We start from the raw sequence: 13480 nt of genomic DNA, 5'->3' as shown, positions 1-13480 counted from the left end.
AATATAGTTGGTTTTTCACAACATGACTATTATGAATGTGTTTTGCCTGACTATACATATATAACCTGTATCGAGTTGCTTGACTTCTCAATGAGGGTAGGTGGGGAGGGAGGAAGGGAGAGAATTTGGAACCTAAAGTTTTAAAAATAAATGTTAAAAATTGGTTTTACATGCAACTGGGAAATAAAATATACAGATAATGGGGTACAGAAATCTATCCTGCACTACAGGAAAATAGAAGGGGAAGGGCATAAGAGAGGGGGAGTGATGGAAGAGAAGAAAGATTAGGGGAAGGGGTATTCAGAATGCATACCGTCTTGGGGTGAGGGGAGGGGAGAGATGGGGAGAAAATTTGGAACTCAAAATCTTGTGGAAGAGAATGTTGAAAACTAAAAATAAATAAATTAATTTAAAAAAAGAAATTATGTGATGGATAATATCAGAGAAATCTGGGACTACTTGCATGAACTGATGTCAATTAAAGTGAACAGAATTAGGAGAATAATTTTATGCAATAACAACAACACTCTTAGGACAAACAATATTTGAAAGACCTAACTCTGATCAGTGCGATGACTGATGATTCCAGAGGACTAATGATGAAGCATATTATCCATCTACTGATAGAAAAGCAATGAATACAAAATGTAGAATATAAGATACATATTTTCGAGCATGGCCAATGTAGGAATTTGTTTTACTTGACGATGCATATTTGTTACAATTTCTGTGTTTTTCTATTTTTTCCCAATGGGGTGGGACGAAGGGAGAAAGATATTTGGTAGGAAAAGGATATGGAAAAAAAAAAGAACAGAAAGAGGGAATGGAAAAGTAGAAAAAAAAAAGAAAGAAAAGAAGGCCATTTAAGCATCTTTTGTTTTAAATATACAAAAGAGAACAGAAGGAATCACAGAGAAGTAGGACAACCTTGAATGACTGTATATTTTTTTTTAGCCTCTTTGCCTATTTTTTCTTTTCGTTTTCCCCTCACTTAATAGTATTTTAAAAATATAGAATGTTTCACAAATTTGCATGTCATTCTTGTGTAGGTGCCATGCTAATCTTCTCTGTATTGTTCCAATTTTGGTATAAGTGCTGTTGAAGCAAGCACTTGATTGCATATTTAAAAGAAAAAAATAAGCCATACTTAAGAGATTCACAATTGTATGCATAATTTAAAAAAAAACTATTGGGTACTTTAAAAAACTTGAATAGTTTAGTGGAATAGCCTCGATCAGCAAGAATACAAAATAATCAAACTCTCAGTCTTTGATAAACTTAAGAACATAAAACTGCATGAGGAAGGCCTCTCTGTTCAACAAGAACTGCTAGAAAAATTAGGAAGTAGTTGAGAACATCAGCATCTTATATCAAACGCCACAATAAATTCCAAATAGATGCACAACCTGAATACAAAATATTATATTATATAAAAAGTAGAGCAAAAAGGTAGAAGGTGTATTTCATAACCACATCCAGAGAGAGATAATTTTTAACCAAATCAAGGTTTAGGGAACTCAAATGAGAAAGTAGATAATTTTAGCTATACAAAATTTAAAAGCTTTTGCACAAAATCAATGTGGCTAGAATAAGAAAAGTGGTCAATTAAAAAAAAAACAATTACATCAACTATCTCTAATGAAAGTCTTATGTCTAAGATTTATGAGGAATTTACAAAAAGGGTAATTCTCTAATAGATAAAAAGTTAAAGGATATAAACAAATGTTCTCAGAAGAATTTCAAACTATCAACAACCATAGGTAAAGATTACTCCCAATTAATATTTAGAGAAATGCAAATTGAAGCAACTCTAAAGTTTCACCTCGTACTCAGCAACATGGCAGATACGACCAAGGATGAAATAGTCAATATGTGTGGGGTTGCATGAAGATAAGCACTGATCAAACTACTTTTGAAAGTGATTTGAAATTATGTTAAAAAGAAATCACATACTTGTTCATACCCTTTGATCAAGAGATTCCATGCTGGGCAAATAGCTACTATTCTCCATACCACCAAAGTCAAAAATAGGAATCAGGTACAATATACAACAGTATCTCTTGTGGCAAAAACAAAAACAAAAACAACAACAACCTATAAACAAAATAAGTCCCCACAGAATGGAGAATGGTCAATCAAATTATGGTATGTGAATATAATTAAATATTATTATGCGTTTAAAATGACAATTGTGAAAATGTCAAGGGACATAGGAATATATCTGTATGGACTAATAGTAGATTGAGGTAAAACTAGGAAAACAATAAACACCACAATATATGTGCACGTATACTACTATGCATGTACATGTGACTATAATCACGCACTTGAAAAATCCTCACTAAAATGAAGTCAAATACAGTGTAATTGCAATGACTAATTGTGGCCCTGGAGAAGAGTTGAAGAATTTTCATTGGAATGATGGGGGAGACCATATGCCATCAGATATGGCAGTTGTTAGTTTTGCTAAACAACATTTCTTTATTGCAAGAGAAGGAATATATCAAAACTGAACAGGGTTTATACACTGCTGATGAAGATGAACCTAAAGCATTAGGAGTTATTTTGCCCAATAATATGCCAATTAATTTAAGTTAAATGGAACAAAACTTACAACAATATAACCTGCACAGATTAACAGAAGAGGAAATAGAATATCTAAATAAACCTATTTTAGAAAAAATAATTGAACAGAAATTTTAGAAAAAGAAATTGAGCTTCCTAAGAAAGAGCCATCAGGACCAGATGGATTTACAAGTGAAGTCCAGCAAATATTTAAATATCAACTAATTTCAATATCAAATAAATTATTTGGAATAGCGCAAAGCAGGAGTCCTACCAAACTTCTTTTATGAAATAAATATGATGCTGATACCTAAACCAGGAAGAGCAAAATCAGAGAAAGAAACTTATAGATCAATTTCACTAATGAGTATGGATGTAAAAATCCTAAATAAAATACTAAGTAGGAGACTGCAGCAATATGCCATGAAGAATAAACATTGTGATCATGGAGATTTGTGCCAGGAATTCAGGGCTGGTTCAATATAAGGAAACTATTAACACAATTGATTATATCAATAACAAAAGCAAAAAAAAATGCTCTAAGTCATTATTAATTAGAGAAATGCAAGCTAAAACAACACTGAGGTACCATGTCACACCTGATTGGCCAAAGTGACAAAGGGGGAAAATGACAAATGCTGGAGGGGATGTGGAAAAACTGGGACACTAATACACTGTTAGTGAAATTGTGAACTGATCCAACTATTTTGGACAGCAATCTGGAATGATGCCCAAAAAGTTATAAACTGTGTATACCCTATGACCCAGAAAAACCACTATGAGGTTTGTTTCCCAAGAGGATCAGGGAAAATGTGAAAGAACCTATGTGTTCTAAAATATTTATCGCAGCTCTCTTTGCAGAAACAAAGAACTGGAAATTGAGGGGATGTCCATCACTTAGGGAATGGCTGAGTAAACTGTGGTATATTGTTGTGATGGACTACTGTTATGCTATAAGATGGCAAGCAGGTTGATTTTACAACACCATGGAAAGACTTACATGACATAATGCTGAATAAAATGAGCAGAACCAAGAGAATGTTGTATACAGTGACAGCAACACTGTTCAAAGTGTAACTGTGAATGACTAAGCCATTCTGAGTAATATGAATATTTAAATCAACTACAAAGGACCTATGAAGGAAAATGCTATCTAACTCCAGAGAAAGAACTAATACTTTGAAGTATGTATTGAATGGTTCCACATATGTACCTATATCAAATGTTGGCCTACTCTAATGCAAGATTGGGAAGGATGGAGAGAAACAACTTGGAGCTCAAAATTTAACAAAAAATTAATTAATTAAATATTTTAAAAAGAAAGATTTAGGAACTCTGATCAGTGTAATTCAGAGGATTCATAACGAAATATTCTACTGACCTCCTCTTCTGACTGATGAAGAGGTGAATGACAGAGTGCAGAATGAGATATGTATATTTTTTGGACATAGCCAGTATAAGGATTTATTTTGCTCGACTATACATGTTTGTAACAGGGTTTTATTTTCCTTCTTCCTCAACTAGAAGAAGAAGCGGTGGTGAGAGGCAGAGGTTTTGCTAATTAAAAAAAGTAAATTTAGTTTAAAAAAAGGGAAAGCCCCACACTTATTATGGGTGTGATTATATAAGAAAATGACTGTGATGTAAAACAAAAGGCATCAATAAAAAGTAAGAAGAACCAAGAGAATATATGCAAATGACAATAATACAAATGAAAACAACACTGCTACTAAGATGAATTGTGATCAAAGTTTTCAGTCTCAGAGAATAAATGATGAACACTTGTAGGATACAGTCATTTTGTCAGTTGACTTTGCTTAACAGTTTTTGTTACAAGGAGGGAATAATTGAAAAGAAGTACATTGGAAAATGAATTTGTTGTTTAAAAAAAATCACCATCATCAGCAAAATGTATCTATAGAACTTTCTTTAAAAAGTTATAAAGATCACCCTCTAGGTTTAGGAGAAGATAAAAGAATGAGATTTCACAAGGATGTCTATCCCCTGAATACTTCACTTAAAAACAGCAAAGCAAAACTTCCAGAAATCCTTGCAAGATCACTTTTTAAAATGAGCAAACCAGAGTCCTAACATAATGCAAAAAATTATCAATAAAAAGAGCTAAGAAAAAAAGCAAGAGGAAAAATATGCTTTAACAATAGCTACAATAGTATTAGAGACAAAGCTATATTTTTGACACAATGAAAGAGATAATAAACATACTAGAGTGACTAAAAAAGAAATAAAATTAGTAAATTTTAAATTTACTATAAATAACAAATACCTCATGAAATGAAACAAAGAAGCAATTGAGTGCCACTGGAGAAACTCAGGACATATGATAAAGGTCAGCAATTTAGAAATATCTGTGGAAAAGAAAACAAAGCAAAAGATTTCATGGGGGAAAAAAAACTGTATTTTTATCCTGATAGAAAGGTAGAAATGACAGAAGCAGGGAAAAAAATGCCAAGATCTCTCATCTTGGAAAAAATGCAGAAAAAAGTAAAAGAGCTGGTTGACACAGCACTGAGAAACATTATAAGCTGCCCAAAAACTGCGAAAAGAAGAACTTAGATGTTATATGCCACCATAGTCTTCATTAGTAGAATACTGTTGACTCCTAATGTCTACTAAACCTCTGAATCTTCCTTCCAAAGCACTACTATCTATTCATGATTCTTTCATTTTGTACTTGTGAAATTGGTTTTGATTCCATGTGTAAGAAATTACATTTATCTCTACCAAGTTCCATCTTGTTAGTTTTGTCTTACCATTTTGGCCACTCGATATGTTTTTATTTTATTTTTTGTTGTTGTTTTTGTTTTTCTTTTTTTATTAATTTATTTTGATTTATCAATAATCACTTCCATATGCTTTTGAGTTTAAGATTTTTCTCCCCCTTCCTCCCCACCACCCTCCCCAAGATGGCACATAATCTGATATAGGCTATACATTTACATTCATATTAAACATATTTTCACATTAGTGATGTAGTAAGTAGAAATTAAAACCAATAGGACGAACCATCAAAAAGAGCAAACTAAACTCAACAGTAGAGAAAAAAATAACAATTTGGCTTCCATAGTTCTTTCTTTGGGTGTGGAAAGCATTTTCCATCACGAGGCCTTTGGAGATGTCTTAGATCCCTGTATTGCAGGAAGGGTTAAGTTTATCAATATTAGTCATCACACAACGTGGCTGTTATTGTGTACAACGTTCTCTTGGTTTTGCTCACTTCACTCAGCATCAGACCATACAAGTCTTTCCAGGTTTTTCTGAAATAAGCCTGTTCATCATTTCTTATAGCACAATAGTATTCCATCACATTCATATACCACAACTTGCTCAGCCATTCCCCAATTGATGGGCATCCTCTCAATTTCCAATTCTTTGCCAACACAAAAAGAGCTGCTATGAATATTTTTGTACATGTAGGTCCTTTTCCCATTTGTGTGATCTCTTTGGGATATAGCCCTAGAAGTGCTATTGCTGGGTCAAAGGATATGCACATTTTTATAGCCCTTTGGGCATAGTTCCAAATTGCTCTCCAAAATTGTTGGATCATTTCACAACTCCACCAGCAATGCATTCGTGTTCCATTTTTCCCACATCTTCTCCAACATTTATCATTGTCCTGTTTTGTCATGTTGGCCATTCTGATAGGTGTGATGTGGTACCTCAGAGTTGTTTTGATTTGCATTTCTCTAATCAATAGTGATTTAGAGCATTTTTTCATATGACTATGCTTTAATTTCATATGCTTTAATTTCTTCATCTTAGAACTGTCTGTTCATATCCTTTGAGCATTTATCAATTGGGGAATGGCTTGTATTCTTATAAATTTGACTTAATTCTCTCTATATTTTAGAAATGAGGCCCTTATCAGAGAGACTGGTTATAAAAATTCTTTCCCAATTTTCTACCTTCCTTCTAATCTTAGTTGCATTGGCTTTGTTTGTACAAAAACTTTTCAATTTAACGTAATCAAAATTATCTATTTTACTTTTTGTAATGTTCTCTATCTCCTGTTTAGTCATGAATTCTTCTGTTCTCCATAGATCTGACAGGTAAACTATTCCTTGCTCTCTGTTTGCTTATAGTATCAGCCTTTATATCTAAATCATGTACCCATTTTGACTTTATTTTGGTATATGGTGTGAGATTTTGGTCTATGCCTAGTTTCTGCCATACTCTTTTCCAGTTTTCCCAGCAGTTTTTTTCAAAGAGAGGGTTCTTATCCCAGAAGCTGGGGTCTTTGGGTTTATCAAATAATAGATTACTATAGTCATTGACTACTGTGTCTTGCATCTTGTTTCGGGAGGTAGACTCCTAAATATTTTATAATGTCTACAGTAAGTTTAAATGGAATTTCTCTTTCTATCTCCTGCTGTTAGGCTTTGTTGGTAATATATAGAAATGCCGATGATTTATGTGGGTTTATTTTATAGCCTGCAACTTTGCTAAAGTTGTTTATTATTTCAAGTAGTTTTTTACTTGATTCTCTGGGATTCTCTAAGTATAACATCATGTCATCTGCAAAGAGTGATAGCTTTGTTTCTTCTTTGCCTATTCTAATGCCTTCAGTGTCTTTTTTTTCTCCTACTGCTAAAGCTAACATTTCCAGTACGATGTTGAGTAACAGTGGTGATAATGGACATCCTTGTTTCACCCCCGATCTTATTGGAAATGCTTCTAGCTTGTCACCATTACATATTATGCTTGCTGAAGGTTTTAGATAGATGCTATTTATTATTTTAAGGAAGATTCCATTTATACCTATGCTCTCTAGTGTTTTTAATAGGAATGGGTGTTGTATTTTGTCAAAAGCTTTTTCTGCATCTATTGAGATGATCATGTGGTTTCTGTTAGTTTTGATGTTGATATGATGGATTATGCTGATAGTTTTCCTTATATTGAAACAGCCCTGCATTCCTGGTATAAATCCTACCTGGTTATAGTGTATTATTTGTGTGATAAGTTGCTGTAATAATCTATTTGCTAATATTTTGTTTAAAATTTTTGCATGTATATTCATTAGAGAAATTGGTCTATAATTTTCTTTCTCTGTTTTGACTCTTCCTGGTTTAGGTATCAGCACCATATTTGTATCATAAAAAGAATTTGATAAGATTCCATCTTTACCTATTTTACCAAATAGTCTATATAGTATTGGAATTAATTGTTCTTTAAATGTTTGATAGAATTTGTATGTAAATCCATCTGGCCTTGGAGATTTTTTCCTAGGGAGTTCATCAATGACTTGTTCAATTTCTTTTTCTGAGATGGGGTTATTTAAGTATTTTACTTCCTCTTCTGTTAATCTGGGCAATTTATATTTTTGTAAATATATATCCATTTCACTAAAATTGTCAAATTTGTTGGCATATGGTTGGGCAAAATAATTCCTAATTGTTGTTTTAATTTCCTCTTCCTTGGTGGTAGCTTCACCCTTTTCATTCTTGATACTAGTAATTTGGTTTTCTTCTTTCTTTTTTTTAATTAAATTAACCAAAAGTTTACCTATTTTATTGTTTTTTTTTCATAAAACCAGCTCTTAGTTTTATTTATTAGTTCAATAGTTTTCTTAATTTCAATTTTATTAATTTTTCCTTTGGTTTTCATTATTTCTAATTTGGTGTTTAATTGAGGCTTTTTAACTTGTTCTTTTTCTAATTTTTTTAGTAGTATGCCCAATTCATTGATCTCCTCTTTTTCTATTTTATTTATGTAAGCATTTAGATATATAAAACTTCCCCTAAGAACTGCTTTCGCTGCATCCCATAAGTTTTGGTATGTTATCTCATTATTGTCATTCTCTTGAATGAAATTATTGATTGTTGTTTGACCCAATCATTTTTTAGGATTAAATTTTTTAGTTTCCAATTATTTTTAGTCTATCTTTCCATGGCCCTTTATTACATATAATTTTTATTGCATCATGATCTGAAAAGGACACATTTAATAATTCTGCCTTTCTGCATTGGATTGTGAGGTTTTTATGCCCTAATACATGGTCAATTTTTGTGTGTGTGCCATGTACTGCTGAGAGAAAAGTATATTCCTTTCTATCCCCATTCAGTTTTCTCCACAGGTCTATCATACCTAACTTTTCTAATGTTCTATTCACCTCCTTAACTTATTTCTTATTTATTTTGTGGTTAGATTTATCTAGTTCAGAGAGGGGGAGGTTGAGGTCCCCCACTAGTATAGTTTTGCTGTCTATTTCTTCCTGTAACTCCCTGAACTTCTTCTCTAAGAATCTGGATGCTATTCCATTTGGTGCATATATGTTTAGTGATGATATTACTTCATTGTCTATGGTGCCTTTTAGCAGGATGTAGTTTCCTTCCTTATCTCTTTTGATAAGATCTATTTTTGCTTTTGCTTTGTCTGAGATCAGGATTGCTACCCCTGCTTTTTTTACTTCAGCTGAAGCATAATATATTTTGCTCCAGCCTTTTACCTTTACCCTGTATGTGTCACTCTTTTTCAAATGTGTTTCCTGTAAACAACATATTGTAGGATTGTGGTTTTTAATCCAATCTGCTATATGCTTCCATTTTATGGGAGAGTTCATCCCATTCACATTCACAGTTATGATTACTATCTGTGTCTTTTTCTCTGTCCTTCCCCCCCCCCCGTTTATGCTTTTCTTTCTCCTTTATCCTTTCCCCCCCTCACTAGTGTTTTGCTTTTGACCAGCGCCTCCTTCGGTCTCACCTCCCTTCTATTATCCCTTTCCCTTTTCTTCCCTTTACCATTACTGCTTCTTCCCTCCCTTCTATCCCCCCTTCCTTTTCTTTCTCCTTTTCCCTCCTACTACCTATAGTGCAAGTTAGATTTCTATACCTAACTGATTATGTTATTCCCTTCTTTAGCCAAATCTGATGAGAGTAAGGTTCAAACAATGCTCATCTCCCTCCCTTCTTTACCTCTGCTCTAATAGGTTTTTGTGTCTTTTCCTGTAATGTAATTTACCCTTGTCTGCCTCTTCCTTTCTCAGTACATTTTCTTAGATCAGACTAATCCACTTACTTGGATCCATTTAACCCACTTGATTAAATTTTTTTTTATCATTACATCAAAGTCAACTTATATCCACCCCCTTTATGTATTTCTGGGGTGATATTTTCTGGGTTTTCAGAGGTTGATAGGGGAAAGTGAGAGTGACTACCTTTTTACTCTGCCATCTTGGCTCCTGGAAGCGGAAGTCTCCACTCAATGTTTTTAGAACCTGACTCTCACAACTCTACTAGCTATGATTTACAGTTTTGGATAATTTACAAATATGATAATCACCATTTCTGCCTTTACCTACATCACTTATAAAGATGTTAAAAGCACAAGGCCAAGCAAAGAGACTGACTTCCAAGTTAAACTGTTAAGAACTACTGTTTGGTTCTGGTCACTTAAAGAGTTCTGAATCCAATTATTTGGATTTCTTCTTAAGTTAAACTATTAACTATTTTCAGAGCTGGTCATTGAACCAGTTCTGAGTCTGACCATTTGCACTGTGATAGAGCCACACAGGAATCTAAATTTAGAGCTAGAGGGAACCTCAGAAGACATCTAATCTAATCTCCTAATTTTTCAGATGAGAGAAGTCAAGTGACTTCCCTACGGTCACAGATCTAGCAAGTGGCTGATTCTGGATTTGAACCCTAATTCTGAGCTCCTTTGACACTTTACCCAGTGCTCTTTTTCCCTCCACTGCATCACTGATGCTTCCTCTTCCCCTCTTCCATCTTTACTTCTTTCCCATTTCAGGGACCAGACAATATTCTCCACACACAGCATCACCTGCCAATTATTTTTGAAGCTGGGGATGAACGCTGGCACTACCTTCCATTGTCAACACTCATCCCTGCCCCACAAGTGCCAGGACAAGCAGTGTGTCTGCAGGCACAGAACATCCTCAAGGAGGCATGAGGATAAGTAAAGGAGGAGCAAACCTGAGGGCCTTCATACCATTGCAGCAAAAGCCCATTTCCCAGAACCCAAGTTAAGTGTTTCACAGGTGATTCAACCTACTCTTTATTTGTGACTCCCTGATGCTGTTCACCTGTTCTTGACTTTCATTCTCCTTCCATTCAATTCATCAACATTTACTAAGTTTCTGCTTTATGAAAAGATCTGCGGTGCTAAGGCTTAGGGATTCAAAGACAAAATGAAAAACAGGCTCTACCATCAAGGAGTCTATATTTTAATGAGATGTTACAACATTTGCACATGTAACTCATGCCCCATGGCCCCTCAAACTCTGAATTTTACATGGATCTGTGGGATGACCCAAAAGATCATTCTCTCTTTGGCTTTTATTGCCTCAATTCACTCGGGAAATCACCAAAGTTGACTTGTATCAAGCTCCTCACAGGTGTGGGTAAAAGAGTTCTTTCTCCACATGTTTAAAAAAAAGAGTAGTTTATGGTATAGGACTTTCTTCATTTCATCCTACAAAAATGTAGAAGGTTCACAAGAACCCGTAACAAATGTAGAAAACAAAGGGAATCCAAATAATCCCATAAAAATCAACACAATTTTCCCTCCTGCTCCAACCTCATTTTTCCAGGGTCCCATACAGTCCCCCCCCCAGATTCATAGTGCTGTTTTGTGGTTTGGCTTCTCTCCCTCAAAGGGAAACACATTTTGGGCTTGTTAGGTAGACGATCTTCCTCCCATCTGACCCATACTGTGTGAACAATTTATAGAATATGGGTGAATAAAGTCCAGGGTTTGTTTGGTTTTTGCTTTCTCATCTATGGCATGGTTTAGTCCCTTTCTACACCCCTTTCTCAAGGGAGGGTAGGGGTATGCGAAGAAGAGCAATTCTCTTTTCCTTTCAAGAGTCATGATACTCAAGAAGTCCCCCTTCTCTGAATAAAAGGCTAGATCTCTGTGGTAACTTGGTATTACTTGCAAGACCAGTCTAAAGCTAGTCTGCCCAAGATATCACCCTTTTCTGGTTAGAAGCTTATATTATGGGATTATATTGCCTAGGAAATTCCCCTTCTTTGACTAGAGGGTCAGATTCCAGAAACCACAAACCTGAGGTTTCTTACAAGGGAATTGATACTGATCTGATATTGAATCTGATACTGCCTAAGAAATAACTTATTGAACCATGTGGACAAGCACATGCAGCTCTTCATTTGTTTTTACTGAAAGGCTTTAGTGAAGCGGGAAGAACCCTCCCACTCCTATGCACACATATGATCTCAGAATCTTTCCAGAAGAAAAGTCAGAAGAGGTAAAAAAAATTCAGTCTTTGACAAAGATTCCTTTTATTGGTCAACAGACAGGCATAGCTCCTCCGATAAGAATCCATCCTCTCAAGATTCCAAGCCAACCAATTCATCTTGGGTGAAGCTCCAATCCCTGAAACCATCTTCTAGGAGGTACCAAGTGGGGAATGTCCAGATTCTCTTTAAAGAAATGGAAGTGAAAGTTCTAGACAAAATTTTACCTCCCTATGAGCTCAAATTGGCCAATGAATTAACTCCTTTGATCAAAGTTTTACAACACAAGAACCCATGCAAAAGTTACAGCTTCTCTGTATCCTCATCAGACTGATTATGGAACTCAAAGGATCAATTCCCTACACACAAATAAGTAAATATAATTTAATATGAGGAGAGAAAGGGAGTACTAACAACTAGGGGCAATAAAGGAAGATTTCCCATAGGAAATGGTGCCTGAGATGGGCCTGGAAGGAAGGATGGATTCTAAGAAGAATATGACCCAAGCTGGGCACTGAGAGCAATTACCTAGAATGACTGAGAAAAAACATTTTTTCCTTATTTTGTATTTGGTACTACCACTGAAAACCTATTAATATGGAATTATAGAATAGATATTATATATTCTTTGGTGACAATTCAATCTAAAACATCTGTAACATTACCAAACTTGAACTAGAGTAATCCTTGAACTTTACTGAATCTTCACCATAATTATGTTAATTTAATAACTTCCACAAAACAAAATTAAAAGCTCTTAATTTTTTAATTTAATGTTTATTTAATTCACCAATATATGAAGGAAGCAAAAGGTAGTCATTGCCTCCTCTAATTACTTTAACCACTTGCGATCACATATATTATTACTGTCCTTTGTTTTTGCAGAAACTGCTGACAATATAAATTTTACAACTGGTGCCCCTTCTGTATGATATATTATCCATTCCTGGAGTCACTACTAATGAGGCTTCTGGTTAGATTCATTAAATAGGGCCAATAATAACATTTTTTACTGCCAGTTAAAAAAATTACAATTTTTCTTGATGGTAAATTTCAACATTATTCATCTTGCTTGTGGGAAGAGGAAAAACTGATGCGAAAACATTGTAGTATCAGCAAAATATCTTTGATGTCAGCAAGTACTATGTGTCTGAGATATTAGTAGAGAAGATAAATGTTATCTTAATGTTGACTGAAGCAGGAGAACAAATTGAAAGATTAATTGAGAGAGTAAAAGAATGTAACTGCCAGACTAATTGCTTTACTTTGAGAGATTTCACTTCTAAAAGATTCTTCTTATTAGCAAGAAAGCAGTAGTATCTGTGCCATGAGAACAACAAACAGGCAATAAACTTAAGGACTATACCAGCCCCTTTCCCATTCTAAGGCTGTCTACAGGCAGCAGATAAAATGAAGGAAAAGATTAGCTTCTGGGTTAGTATCTGTAAGACAGCCCATTCTTTTTTTTTAGCTTAATTAAATTTTAATAATGTCAATTTCAAGTAGACAAAGATAAGAAATTTAAGTAGTTGATTATATATCCCTACAATATAACTGGTTAAATTAATCAAGGTATCAAACATCCTGCTATCTTTATAATAAAACATATTTTAAAAGTTGACTGTTCCTAAATATTTATAATGTTATATTATTTACACAGCTATCATAATTGTGCATAA

The 13480-nt window shown here is 34.3% G+C and overlaps 1 protein-coding gene and 1 non-coding gene across 2 annotated transcripts in view; both read right to left on the bottom strand.

Moving 5' to 3' along the window:
- Positions 1-13480, bottom strand: part of FBXL13 (F-box and leucine rich repeat protein 13) — a 254089-nt gene that overhangs the window by 52678 nt on the left and 187931 nt on the right.
- On the bottom strand, positions 1005-1111 carry LOC114025491. The gene has a single exon (XR_003567037.1). It is a non-coding gene; the product is annotated as a U6 spliceosomal RNA (small nuclear RNA).

Source organism: Vombatus ursinus, unplaced genomic scaffold (genome assembly GCF_900497805.2).
Source record: "Vombatus ursinus unplaced genomic scaffold, bare-nosed wombat genome assembly UNPS02014830.1, whole genome shotgun sequence".
Lineage (NCBI taxonomy): Eukaryota > Metazoa > Chordata > Mammalia > Diprotodontia > Vombatidae > Vombatus > Vombatus ursinus.
This window is presented reverse-complemented; position numbering and strand designations above follow the sequence as displayed.